The sequence below is a fragment of the Myotis myotis genome, unplaced genomic scaffold (assembly GCF_014108235.1).
Source record: "Myotis myotis isolate mMyoMyo1 unplaced genomic scaffold, mMyoMyo1.p scaffold_m19_p_1, whole genome shotgun sequence".
NCBI lineage: Eukaryota > Metazoa > Chordata > Mammalia > Chiroptera > Vespertilionidae > Myotis > Myotis myotis.
Genome location: NW_023416313.1, coordinates 177877920 through 177890847, shown reverse-complemented (window position 1 = coordinate 177890847; position 12928 = coordinate 177877920). Strand labels below are relative to the sequence as shown.

At 45.9% G+C, this 12928-nt stretch overlaps 1 protein-coding gene across 6 annotated transcripts in view; it reads right to left on the bottom strand.

Moving 5' to 3' along the window:
* TLN2 (talin 2) overlaps positions 1 to 12621 on the bottom strand; it is a 420556-nt gene extending 407935 nt beyond the window's left edge. For 4 of the 6 annotated variants that reach the window (XM_036303691.1, XM_036303681.1, XM_036303721.1 and 1 more), the window contains exon 1: positions 11665 to 11770. The gene's annotated coding sequence lies outside the window, so the exon portion shown is untranslated. Of the gene's footprint in view, positions 1 to 10013; positions 10549 to 11664; positions 11771 to 12497 lie in introns of those variants that run through there. The other 2 variants (XM_036303702.1, XM_036303711.1) reach the window with 2 other exon arrangements.
* Between the last annotated feature and the right edge of the window lie 307 nt (positions 12622 to 12928).

The following is a 12928-nucleotide window of genomic DNA, read 5'->3' as shown; positions in this document are numbered from 1 at the left end:
CATGTTTTCTCCACCCAGGGTCCTCAGCCTGGGGCGGGAGCAGGGTGGGCAGGGGGTGGGGTTTTCTCAAGGAAGATGAAGGGAGGAAGGGTCAAGGGAGTTGACAGGGTATGTAAGTCCCTCAGCTGGTGGCGGGGGGCGGTGATGAGGACAGGAGGAGGATGACCGACAACGAAAGCGGAAGGGTCACGAGGTTGAGGCCCTCCCCGGTTGAGGGTGAAGACTAGGTGGAATCGGGTGCTACAGGGAAGCAGATGAAAGAGAAAGGGTGAGAGTCAGCCTGGAATGCTTGCCAAATGTTGGTGGAGGTACAGTTATTGGTTTACAACCATCACGTTTTTCAAATGAGCTGCAAGTTTAGTGGGCAGTAAAATCAATTTTGTGAATCATGATCCCCGTTTTTTTAATGAAACAATGAAAAGTGTAAGTACATTATACCTAGTAAGGGTAAATACTGCTCTGGGACACCTGTTTTAGTTGTATCTGTGTGTTTGCATGAGGGCATCACATAAGATGTTATTTCTCCTGTAAGTTGGGTTTACATAAAAATTCAAGGACCCCGAGGCAAGGTTTCTCAGCGTGGCACTGCTGGCGTTTTAGGCCACACAGTTCTTGTTGTGGGAGCCGACCTGCGCACGGTAGGGTGTGTACCAGAATCGCTGGCCTCCACTCACTCAATGCCGGCAGCACCCCTTCCCCTCCTCAAGTTGTAACAGAAATATTTCTAGACGTTGCCAAATATACTCCGGGTGGCAAAAATGCTGAGAACCAGTTGTCTAGAGAGAACGAGGAGAGGAGCAGCTGAAGTAGGGTAGAGAAAAAGATAACTGGGAGAGAGTTGGTCATGGGACTGAGTTGGGTGGACAAGCTATACAGATGTTCAAGTCACCACAAATATTGATGGGGGAGGGACTGTGGGCCAGATAAATAAAATCTTCAAGGAATGAAGCAAAGTGACCCAGATGACTGTACATGACTCTTCTCTACCCTGGCTACACATCAGAGTTACCTGGAGAACTTACCCACCAAGGCCCAGGGCCCATCCAAACCAACTAAATCAGAATCCCCAGGTGATCGCACTGTGCAGCCAGGATGCAGAAGAGACCTATCCTATGAGGCTCAGCTTAAGTGTGACCTCCTTCAGGAAAATTTCCCTCCCATTGTGCTTTCATGCACCCCACTACTGTGGCCAATTCTGCTTTGTTTATAACTTACATGTGAAAATCATTAGAAAAGAATAAAACGCACTAAAATTAAGTAGCTAAAAACAGAACAAGTGTTTATTTACTAAAGAATTTTGGAATTAGGGAATCCGCTAGTACTACGGAGGGGAGCCTTTTAGGGAATATTGTGTCCTTGAGCTTTGTGTCATCCAAGCTTCTCAAGGGCGTCCATACAAGTGAGGGGCCCGAGGGAAGCAAGCGCTCATGTGTCACTGATAAGCATTATTAGAAATGTGTCCCCTCTGGCGACACCGTAATAAACACTTGTTGAAATTAATGGCTATTCACTTATCTCCTCCAAAAACAAAACAAAAATGTGCCAAATGATCAGATTACAATGCAATTTAAACAACATTTATCATATGCTCACCATTTTCTTCACAAGTAGCCAACTTTTTATTAAAAGAAATCAATGACATCAAGTCTTAAATATATATGTATGTATGATGAAAAAGCAAAAAACTGGAATCAGAGAATCTCTAACAGTCCTCTCCACTTTCCCATGGGAATCCATTACAGAATAGTTAAAACAATATCCATGGACTTTGATTTACACTGCTGATTAAACACATATATCTATCTATAAAATACCACTAAGCCCTGGCTGGTTTGGCTCAGTGGATGGAGCATCGGCCTGCGGACTGAAGGGTCCCGGGTTCGATTCTGATCAGGGGCACATGCCTGGGTTGTGGGCTGGATCCCCAGTGGGGGGCGTGCAGGAGGCAGCCGATCAATGATTCTCTCTCATCATTGATGTTCCTCTCTTTCCCTCTCCCTTCCTCTATGAAACCAATAAAAATATATTTAAAATAATAATAATAATAATAAAATACCACTAAAGTCCACAAACACCTACAACAGATAAAGACAACAGTTAAGTATTATAACTTAAACATGTATTTTCCCCCAGCTTGGTGAAATTGATAAAATTGACCAATCTTGCTGTGATTGGCATTCTACCTTTTGGCCGTGATAGGGCAGAGCACTGGATGAGAACACAGATTCTGCAAAACAGAGGAAGCGGTTTCTCTAAACCAGTGGTTCTCAAAGTGTGGTCCCGGACCAGCAAGATCAGCATGACCTGAGAACTTATTAAAAATGCAAATTATTAGACCCCACCCAGAGGCTCTGAAACTCTGGCTGGACAATCTGGGCTTTTACCAAGCCCTCCAGTGACTCTGACGCCGTCTAGCTTGTGAATCTCAGCCACGGTTGTCAAACTGTGCAGCAGAGTCCTGGCTCCCCATGGGTCCCCCGCCAGCATGCATAGGGTCACGTGGTATGTACTTTTTTTAATATAGAGGGAGGTTCCCCTGCTTTTGAAAGTTTGGTTTTAGCAGTAACTGCCAAGAACGCATACATTTTATCAAGTTCCAAAAATCACATTAGAAGGCAGGATTGAGAATGGTCCAGGCGGAGCAATCAGCTAAGCTCGGGACAGTGTGGAAGGAGGCCTGGGTTCCAATACCAGCACAGCCATTATGGTGAAACTGGCCTCTCTGGGGCTCAGAGGGGAACGCCCAGGTGCTGCTACGAGTCAGACCTCCGCTCCAAGGACCACCCCTGGTCTTCCCTCCGAGGAGGGTGAGGAGAGTGCCGGCTAGAGCTTCTGTGATCTCTTATGCTCACTACTCTCCTGGGGGGGCTTGAGGTCAACAGCTTTTCCTGAAGCCACCCTTTTCACCGAAGAAATTTACTAAAAGTTGGGAGACTCAGGATTTTAGAATATAATTAACTGAAAGGTTCCAAAGAGATAAAAAAAAAAAAAAAAAAAAAAATGGTTGCAGGCATCAGAGACACTGACCAGTTTCTGTTTCCAAAATAGTTCCGGATGAGTTACCTATTCATTACCCAAATAATATTTTAAAGTGTTTTTTTTATATAGAAAAGCCTGTATGTTTGAACAAATAAACCATTCAAGGTGTAGATGGAGCAAATTAATCGCCCACGCTCTCCACTGCTCATTTTAAACAATATTAAGTTTTGCATGTCCTTCCACATCTTTCTCCAAGGTCATACAAACAGGGCTGCTTCTCTTTAAATCAGAAATAGGAACATATTATATATAATACTCTGCAACTTCATTTTATTTACATTTAGTATATCGTGAACACCCTTCACAAAGCAATCCACAGTATGGATATAAAGGTATACTCTATTTTATTCAGTCTACTGATGGATATTCATGTTGCTTCTAGTTTATTTACTTGAATAATCTTGCAATAAGCATTCTCACACAGAGATCCTTATGTGCTGAGTTTTCGTTTTCTGTAAGACAGGACTCCAAATATGACATGCATGTTCCAAACTTTCACAGAAACTGTCTGCTTTCCCTAAAGTCTGCAACAATTCATACTCCCACCAAGAGTCCGAGAGTTGCCCCCCAACATCCAACAGAGAATGCTACCAACCTTTAAAATGTGGATCGATGGGATGGACAGAAAACTAATATATCTTTGTTTTTTCACTTGCATTTCCCTGACCATTATGGAAATTGAGAATCACACTTATGGACCATTAGCATTTCTTCTTTTAGAAACTGCTCATTCCCATCCTCTGCTCATCCTATTATTGTGCTGTCCTTGAAGTGCTGTTTAATCACACGCTCATCCCACCCAATCTATTGGATACATAAAGCACAAAGAATGTCGCTGCCTAAAAACTCAGTGTGTAGGGTGAGGGCAGGGGGTGTCTTCTTAGCATGAAGTCTACGACAAGCCCTCAAAAACAATTGCTGAATAAGTGAACGGCAGACATGGAGAATTTTGTTAAGACTGCAGTTAGATGAGTAAAAAGGAAATACAAATATTCATTACTTGTTCTACATATTCAGAAGAACATCACTTTGGCTGAAATTAAATTATTGGTTAAGAGAAAAGCAAAGCCATAGTGCTGGCACTGACTCTGAAAATCTACTGTGTAATGGGTGGCAAATGAGCCCAGCCTTAAAACTCAGAGTGACACATAAATAAAGGCTCTTAGAACCAAAACATTTTGTACTCAGCCTTGTCCACCAGTTGTCATTCAAATGGCATCTGCCATTTAGCCCAGGTTGTCAGGATGGTCAATGGACTGGAGAAGCCAACTTTAAACATTTTGTTTCTTTTTTGTTTTTTTATCTCCAGTCCACCCCCTCACCAGATTTTTTTTTTTTCCCCTTTCAAAATCTCTTGCTTATTGGGGAAGATGTGGGGAGGGCCTGCAGGGCAAGTTTAACAGAGTTCAGATCCTTAATTCTTTTAACTTTAGGCAAAACATCTGGTTATACCCACCATTTATCCCCATTATTTGTAATAGTTCTGTTTGGTTTATGTTTTAACTAGTCTCCTCATTAAGTATAAAAGTAATAGAATTAAAAAGTTCTGGGGGAAAGAACTGTAATTAAAAAGGCACCAGTAGGATATGTTGAGCTGTAATTCTGGCCCTGCTTATTAAGTTTTCCTTCTTGTCTTTAACATTTTTTGTACCCAATAAAAATAACTTTGAATTATTTAACACTTTTTTAGTACTTCCTGTATAGGCCAAACACCACCCAAAATCTCCAAGCAAACATTATGACTCAAAAGTTCTGGAGCAATAATGTCACAGATCACAAGTTTTAGACACTGTCCCAAGAGTCTGGGCATGCCACATGCACCACAACACACACCACACAGCCTGGTAAATCGGCAGGCAATTCTCCAAAACGCATAGGGGTTTTCTAACCTTTTGAAGTTACAAAATCTTCTTAATAGGAAAACTAATGCAGGAACTTTGATCAAGCCATGAAGTTATAATAAGATTCAGGCAAGAGGCAACAAAGCACAATTTATAACACTTTGTAAGAGAAGCAAAAAAAAAAAAAAAGATATCAGTTGTGACATCTCTGTTACAAAGGATCAGAAGAGACCATATGGACAATTATCTACCAATAAAGCATCCCTTTGGCTGAAATTAAATTATTAGTTAAGAGAAAAGCAAAGAAATAGATCAATTCCTAGAAACATACACCCTACCAAGACTGAATCATGATGAAATAGAAAATCTGAACAAATTGATTACAAACAAACAAATTGGATCAGTAATGAAAAACCTCCCCAAACCAAAAGTCCAGTACCAAACAGCTTCACTGATAGATTCTACCAAGCATTCAAAGGAGAATTAATACCAATCCTCCCGAACTCTTCTAAACACATTTTATGAGGCCAGCATTACCCTGATACCAGAACCAGATAAGGATGTTACACAGACACACACACACACACACACACACACACACACACAATTATAGGCCAATCCCTGATGAACACAAATGCAAAAACCCTCAACAAAGTATTAGTAAACCAAATTCAACATGTTAAAAGGATCAGACACCATGATCAAATGGGATTTATTCTAGGGATACAGGATGGTTCAACACCCACAAATAAGTCTTGTGATACACTACATTAACAAAATGAAGGATAAAGATCATATGATCATCTTGATAGATGCAAAAAGAAAGCAGTTGGCAAAATTCAACATCCATTTATGATTTTTTAAAAACTCTCAACAGCCCAGCCATTGTGTCTCAGGGGTTGAGTGTCAACCCATGAACCAGGAGGTCATGATTTGATTCCTGGTCAGGGCCCATGCTTGGGTTTCAGGCTCAATCCCCAGTAGGGGGCGTGCAGGAGGCAGCCAATCAACGGTTTTCACTCATCATTGATGTTTCTATCACTCTCTCTCCCTCGCCCTTCCTCTCTCTGAAATCAATAAAAATATATTTTTTTAAAACTCTCAGCAATATAGGTATAGAGGGAATATACCTCAACATAATAAAGGCCATATATGATAAGCCCACAGCTAAGGTCATACTCAATACTTTCAGCTTTTCCCATTGAGTAACAGGAACAAGACAGGGATATCTACTTTCACCACTTTTATTCAACATAGTTTTGGAAGTCCTAGCCACACCAATCAATCAAGAAAACAAAATAAAAGGCATCCAAATTGGAATGAAAAAAAGTGGAACTGACATTGTTTGCAGATGACAATACTATTGCGAGTGTCCTAAAGATTCCACGAAAAACTATTAGATCTTTAAATTAATTCAATAAAGTAGCAAGATACAAAATTAATATTCAGAAATCAGTTGCATTTTATACATGAATAAAGAACTATCAGAAAGAGAAATTAAGGAAACAATACCGTATACAATGCATAAAAAAACATAAAATACTTAGAAAGAAATTTAACCAAGGAGGTAAAAAGCCTATCGCTTGGAAAACCTTAGGACACTGAGGACAGAAATTGAAGAGGATACAGATGCGGAGGGAGGCACTGTGCTCCTGGGTAGGAATAATTAGCATTGTTGAAGAGTCCATGCTGCCCAGGGCAATCTACAGGGTCAGTGCAATCCCTATCAGGGTACTAATAACATTTTTCATGGAACTAGAACAAATAACCCTAGGTTTATCTGGAGCCATAGAAGACACTGAATAGCAATCTTGGGAGGGAAGAACAGAGTTGGAGGTGTCACACTGCCTTATGTCAAACTATATACTACAGGGCTATAGTGGTTGAGGCAGCATGGTACTGGCATGTAGACAGACACATGGATCCAGGGAACAGAATAGAGAATCCAGAAATGAATGCACACCTATATGGTCAATGACACTATGATAAGGAGGCAGGAATATACAGTGAGGTAGAGATAGTCTCTTCAATAAATGTATTGGGAAAACTGGGTGGACACATGCAGAGGAGTAAAGCTAGATCACTTTCTTGCACCAGATGCATGGGTAAATTCAAGATGGATGAAAGACTTGGATATAGGACCCGAGGCCATGAACTCCTGGAAGGAAACGTGGGGAGCGAATCTTTGACCTCGCTCTCAGTAATATTTTTTTGGATGTATCTCCTCAGGTAAAAGAAACAAAAGAAACAATAAGCCAATGGGGCTAAACAGTATTTACACAGCAAAGGAAACCTTCAACAAAACAAAAAGACAGCCTACTGAATGGGAGAAGATGTTCACTAATAATGCATCAGATATAAGGTCAATATCCAAAATTTACAAGGAACTCATACAACTTAACACCAAAAAAACTAACAGTCCTATTAAAAAATGGGCTGAGAACCTGAATGGGCGTTCCCCCATAGAACTCATGCAGACTGTCAATTGACAAATGAAAAGATGCTCAACATAGCTGGCCATTGGGGAGGTGCAAATTAAAAGCCATGGTGGGATGTCATCTCAAACCTGTCAGAGTGGCTATCATCAATAAATCAACAGTGTTAACAACAAGTGTTGGTGAGGATGTAGACGATGGTAGGATTGTAAATTTATGTGGCCACTGTGAAGAACAGTATGGAGGTTTCTCAGAGAGTTGAAAATAGAACTACCATATGATCCAGCAATTCCACTTCTGGGTATTTATCCAAAGAAACCCAAAACATTAATTTACGAAGACTTATGCACCCCAATGTTCATTTCAGCATTATTTGCAATGGCCAAGATATAGAAGTGACTTGGGTGTCCAATGATAGACAAATGGGAAAAAAGATGTGGTGCATATATCCAGTGAAATATTGCTCAGCCATAAAAAAAGAATGATAAAATCTGGCCATTTGCAACAACATGGGTGAACCTAAGGTATTATGCTAAGTGAAATGGGTCACACAGAGAAAGACAAATGCTAGGAATTCACTTACATGTGGAATCTAAAGAAAAAAATACACAAACAAACCCATAGATACAGAGAACATTTTGATGGTTGCCAGAGGGAAGAGGTGTTGCAGGAATAGGTCAGGAAAGGGATTGAGATGTCAAACTGCCCATTACAAGAGCAGTCATGGGGATATGGAGTGCAGCATGGAGGGTTTGTCAATAGTATCATGATAGCTATGTATACTGTCGGATGCTAGACTTGCCAAGGTGATCACTTCATTATAGATGTCTGGTCACTATGTTGTTCACCTAAAACTGATGTGGTATTGTGTCAGCTGTAGTTGAAAATTACATATATGCAACTGTGGTGTATATATACCGGGGTGGGCAAAAGTAGGTTAATAATAACAATAAACAATACAATAATTAATAAACAATAACACAAGAATAAACTGTTTTGTGTACTCACAACTGTAAACCTACTCTTCCCACCTCTGTATACAATGGGATTATTATTCAGCCATAAAAAATAAAATACTGCCCTGGCCGGTGTGCTACGTGGTTAGAGCTTTGGCCCGCAGGGGCGTGTCCCTGAGTTGCAGGTTTGCCCCTTGGTCTGGGCGCATTTGGGAGGCAACCAGTCCATGTGTCTCTTTCACATCGATGTTTCTCTTTCTCCCTCTCCCTCTCCCTCCCTTCCACTCTCTCTGAAAAGCAATGGGGAAAATATCCTATGGTAAGGATTAACCCCACTAAAGGAAAAAAAAGAAAGAAATCTTGCCATTTCTGACAACATGGATGGACCTCATAGGCATTATGCTTAATGAAATAAAACAGAGAAAGGCAAATACTATATGATCTTTCTTATATGTGAATTAAAAAAATTTCATAGATACAGAGAACAAATTGGTGGTTGCAGGGGGTGAGGGTGGATAGGATAAATTAGTGAACACTTTTTTTAGTTTAAATAAATTGAATAAAGAATGTTAGTAGTGAAATATTACAGTAGAAAACTTGGGAATACAGATTAAAAAGTTTACAGTAGAACTATTTCAGCTTCATTGCAAAAATTCCCCCCTTTAAAGTTAATTTTTATTATATAACTAGAGGCCCGGTGAACGGGATTCATGCACTGGTGGGGTGGGCGTGGCCCATGGGGATCAGCTTGCTGTGGGAGCACTGCTCATCCCAGTCAGCCGAGCAGCACTCCCACTGTGAGAGCGTACTGACCACCAGGGGGCAGCTCCTGCATTGAGCATCTGCCCCCTGGTGGTCAGTGCACGTCATAGCGACTGGTCGACAGGTCATTCTGGTTGTTCTGACGTTTGGCTGCTGGGCTTTTATTATATAGGATGTTTAACACATGCACATGTGACATGTATGTGGTTATAAAACATAATGCTAAATGAAAAAACATCTGTAGATGTGTAGATTTTTTTCTGTGCACAGTTGTTAAAAATTTATATTGTTAACCACCTGTAACCATCTTTGTTGTTGTTATTGTTGTTAATCCTCACCTGAGGATAGTTTTTCCATTGATTTTTAGAGGGTGGGGGATTGAGCCTGCAACCAAAGTACATGCCCTTGACCAAAATCAAACCCAGGACCCTTCAGTCCAAGGGCTGACACTCTATCCACTGAGCTAAACGGGCAAGGGCCTGTAACCATCTTTAACTGCTCTTGGGAACTAATGATATGCTGAGAAGGAGTGGGGAAATCACTATAATTTAGAAATATAAGCAAAACTGTACTCAAAAATAACACACACACACACACACACACACACACACACACCTCTTTATAAAACTTGATTTCGCTTAAAAATAACCTAGGGAAGTGTTTGAAAAACCCTGAACAAATAGTTTTAGCAGCAGGTGAATTAAAGACACACACATATGATCCTCTGCCTGTAAGGAATATGCCCAGTACTCATACAACAAGGTCAACTAAAAAGGCTCACTTTCCCTGCAGAGGAAGAAGTGCAACACCAATACCAAAAAGGGGGGGCACAAAGGCAGAAGGAAACCAGTGACTCCCCCCATCTGAGGAGCCCTGTGTTTCTGTGATTCAAGTGGGAACTTTACAACATGGATGGAGGCTTTCTGCAACCGATTTCTCTCCTAAATTAGTGCATTAATGCTAATTTTAGAGACATGTACCTTGGGCTCTGGGTGCTTTCCACAGTCCTAGGGCTCAATGAAAACTCCAGCATCCACGCAGGTGTGCCTTCTCTCCTCATGGCCGCTGGTCACAGCCAGGACCTCTCCTCGGTTTTTGTATGGACATCACGAATCAGAAGACCGGCTGACATTCACAGTGGAGGCACTTAATGAAGTGGACAAGGAAGGAGCAGCCTAGCCCCTGACATCACAGGGCACATCTCCCAGATAGAAGCTTTCCCACCCTCCTCCCACCGTATTCCCTTTCTCTGATCCCTGGAAGCCTCTCCAATGACGAAGCCCCCAAGTGCTGACATGATCTCAAATACTGTGGCAACATTTCAGTAAGAAGCCAAGGCTGGTACGTTCCTCCATTCAGTTGATTGCTGGTCAGCAAACACACACTTCCCCTGCCCCTTCGCAAAGCAAAAGTCACAATCTATTTTAAAAGTAAAAATTCTCGCGTGGCTTAGCGGTTGAACATGAACCTATGAACCAGGGGGTCAGGTTAGATTACAGGTCAGGGCACATGTCCAGGTTGTGGGTTCGTGGGACGTGCAGGAGGCAGCCAATCAATGAGTCTCCTGATCATAGATGTTTCTATCTCCCTCTCTCTCTCCCCCCTTCCTCCCTGAAATCAATAAAAACATTTTTTTAAAAAAGCAAAGATTCCCCCCACCACTCTTTCCTAAGAAGTCGCTAAGTCCAAACTCCAGAGAAGGGGCGATAGCGCACAACCTGGCGAGTGCCACAGCTCAGCACACCCAGGTACTATTAGACGCCAAAGTGAGTGGGACTTGAGTGCCAGGGTGCTTGTCATTTGGGGCTCCATTTCGCCAGGACCTCCTCCCTCCCTCCGGTCTTCAGCTGAGTCTTGGACAACGCCAACACTTCAGCTCATTCCTCCCTCATCTTCTGGAAATAACCGGAGGTAAGTTTTCACAAGACACAGGGATTCTGAACCAACTCCCCTTTCCCAAGTCACCTCGGCAAAAATCCAAGTTTCCCCACGCGTCACCTGAAAACCCAACTTCTGGAAACGCCCCCTTACCTCGCCAGCGCAAGCTGGCAGCGCGGCGACAGCGGAGCACGCAGCCGCGGGCGCTCCTGCTGTCCCCGCCGCAGCCTGGGAGGCGGTAGGAGGCTCAGGCTGCTCTGCGGCCGGGATGACTGCCAGCCAGGCCCTGGGCCCTGCGCCGCAAACCGGGGCGCCTCTTCTCCCGCAGGGAGGGAGCTCCCCGCGCCCTGCGGTGCGCCCGGGCGAACCCAGGCGCTGGGGAAAAGCCCTGCACCCCGCGCCCGACCGGGGGACGCCGCCAGGCGCACGGCTCCGGCAGAGCGCCCGGGCGGCGGGAGAGGGGCGTGTTCCTGCGCCTCGGAGCCCAAACGCCCGGTCCCGGCGGGACAGGGGAAGGAGGCGAGCCGCGCGCGTGTCCCTGACGGCGGCTCCGGGCCCTCAACCCCAGCCGGCCTGGCGAGCGCTGCAGCCGCGCGCCCCTGCGGGGACAGCCGCCGGGCTCGCCCTGCGCGGCCGCCTCCGCGCGGGCCTCGGAGCCAAACTTTCCCGGCGAAAACCGCTCGTGCGGGGGCGCCGCACTATCTCCCGGGCCCCAAAACTGTGCGCCCCCTCCCCTCCGCAGCCAAGACCCACTGAAAATATGGCGCCCTCGAACATCGTTCCTCGGTCTCCTTCAGGAATCCCGAAATGCCCGTCTCCGGGACCCCGGGTCCCAGCGGGCGCGAAATCTCAGCTCGTGGGGCCACGGAAGGAGAGGCGCCGCTAGTCCAGTGCGACACTGAATCCAAATCCTGCTCTCGCTCTAGGCGGGCGCTGCCCCCGTCCCTCAGCGACCAGCAGTTTGCTGGTGACGAAATTGCCAAGTAAGGAGTCGTGGAATAGGCAGGTACGAGAGTCCGGGCTGGGAAAGGGGCTGGGCACCCGCGGGCTGTCTGTGCCCGAAGCCTGGCCGGAGACTTGTTTGCAAAGTGGCGCTGGAGTCGGGGCGGCCAGTGCTGGAATGAAGCCGTTCCGCCCGCGCCAACTCTCCTGGCACGGGGGCCCGGTCGGGGCCGAGGGGACACTCCAGGCGGGCGAGGCCGCTTTTCAAAGCCCAGTTACCGGAAACCCAGCGGGAGCTCCGGAGGGGACCGGCTGCCCGCGGCCAGGAATCCGCTCTGGGGCGCCGGCTGCGAGGCTGTTTGCAAACCGCTGCGCCCGGGTCGAGTGCAGTGAAACATACATGTGCAGTAGGCAGGTGCATTGATTTCATTTTATTTTTATTTTCCTGCAGAAAGCCCTCCTAGGACATCACATCTGGGAGGTTTGCGGGGTTTTTTTCTGCATTGGCATCACTCGCGAGAGGCAAAAGGAAGGGAAAAACCACCCACATTTTCCTTCTGTCGGGAGGGAAAAGACACGAGAAATTCATGCAACGTGCATGCAGCTGGAGGAGGAGGAAAACCCGAGTGAGCCGTGCGCCTTACCGGGGGATGCATTTACTGTCTCATTGCAGAGCGCCTGCCCGGGAGTGCAGCCGGCGTCCCCCCGCGCGCCCGGCGACCGCTCCGCTCCCGCAGCCGCCTCAGCCCCAGCCGCCGCCGCTGGCTCCGGGCGCGGAACAAGAGCCGAGGGCGAGCGCGAGCGCACGGCCCGCGAGCGCGGGGAGGGCAGGAAGCGCGTCATCACTCAGGGACGGCGCGGCCCCGCGAGTCTCCGCACGGCTCCGCTTTGGACGCGGCACCCGGCAGGGCCAGCGCTGGCGCTCCCGCGCCCCTCCTGGGTCGCTGCCCGCGGCCGGTGCTGGAGGATCCGCGGGGGAAGGCGACGCGCCGGCCGAGCTGTCGCGGGAAGGGGCTGGGCACCCGCGGGCTGTCTTTGCCCGCAGGGTGACCCCGGCTCCCCAGAATTGGACCTC